Raw genomic sequence first — 897 nt, 5'->3', positions numbered from 1 at the left:
TACGTTATGAAAGGGGGCGTTTGGTGCCTTTTAAGTTTTTAGCCATTGGATTTACTCAAAAGGCACCAACCACTCCATTCATAACGAACTTCGCCCGAACCTGAATTGTCGAATTTCATGGACCAATTGTTATCGGATTGAGTCCAAAACTTGGGGAACATCATAATATGGTGGGAGGTGTCATTTGGTGACTTGAGAGTGAAATCCAATGGCTAAAACATTGAAATACACAAACCACCCCATTTTAGAATGAACTTCGTACAAACCTGAATTTTCCAATTTCATGGACCAATCGATATGGGATTGTGTCCAAAACCTGGGGAACATCATAATATGGTGGGAGGATTCATTTGGTGGGTTTTGAGTGAAATCCAATTTCTACAACTATGCAATACACCAACCACTCCATTTCATAACGAACTTCGTACGAACCAGAATTATCCAATTTCATGGATCAATCAGTATCGGATTGAGTCCACAACTTGGGGAACATCATAATATGGTGGGAGGAGTCATTTGGTGGGTTTTGAGTGAAATCCAATCTCTAGAACCATGCAATACACCAACCACTCCTTTTCATAACGAACTTCGTACGAACCTAATATTTTCCAATTTCATGGACCAATCGATATTGGATTGAGTCCAAAACTTGGGGATCATCATAATACGGTGGGAGGAGTCATTTCGGTCGGTTTTTAGCGGAATCCAATATCTACAACTATGCAATACACCAACCACACCATTTCATAACGAACTTAGTAAGAACCTGAATTGCCCAATTTCTTTGACCAATCGATATCGGATTGAGTCCCAAACTTGGGGAACATCATAATATGGTGTGTGGAGTCATTTGGTGACTTTTGAGTGAAATCCGATGGATAGAACTATGCAATACAC

This window comes from Prunus persica, chromosome G5, assembly GCF_000346465.2.
Source record: "Prunus persica cultivar Lovell chromosome G5, Prunus_persica_NCBIv2, whole genome shotgun sequence".
Lineage (NCBI taxonomy): Eukaryota > Viridiplantae > Streptophyta > Magnoliopsida > Rosales > Rosaceae > Prunus > Prunus persica.
Note: the sequence above shows the minus strand (reverse complement) of the source record.